Raw genomic sequence first — 654 nt, forward strand, 5'->3', positions numbered from 1 at the left:
CATCTCTACTCTCCATTTGTCTCTCTCTTCATCTCCCTTTGTCCCCCTCTTTATTTGTCCTTATATTTTTATCTCTCTATCACTATATATATATATATATATCAATTTTTCTCTCTCGCTCTATCTTCATCTCTACCTCTATCTTCCCCTCTCCCCCTCTATCTTTAGACATCTTTCTCTCTCTCTCTCTCTCTCTCTCTCTCTAACTAAATGTCCAATGAATTAACCTCATCTACTACACAAACGTATGGATAAAAATAGGTCAAAAATTTCTTAGATTGACATTCGACAACTCTTCAGTATCCATTGCACACCAAGATGCTATTGCTAATATATTTATAATTGAATATTATATTGTCAAAAAATAGAACCTAGGCTAAGCTATCAACTCTTATCCCCACCATACATGCCCACTCCACCATCCGACCCTCTCCCCTAACAAATCCTAGATCATTAGTTCTCAATTCACTCAAACTAATACATATAATATTTATTTATCTATTTAAAAATAAGATAAGAAGCACCATTTACAAGTTTTCATGGATCACTCAAGGAGGAGGATAATCAATAATAAAAAATACATTCTATTTTGACTAGAAAATCATTGACTTTTATACTAGAAAAATATACTGTAATAAAACCCCAGAAAAATTT

Source organism: Cryptomeria japonica, chromosome 3 (genome assembly GCF_030272615.1).
Source record: "Cryptomeria japonica chromosome 3, Sugi_1.0, whole genome shotgun sequence".
NCBI lineage: Eukaryota > Viridiplantae > Streptophyta > Pinopsida > Cupressales > Cupressaceae > Cryptomeria > Cryptomeria japonica.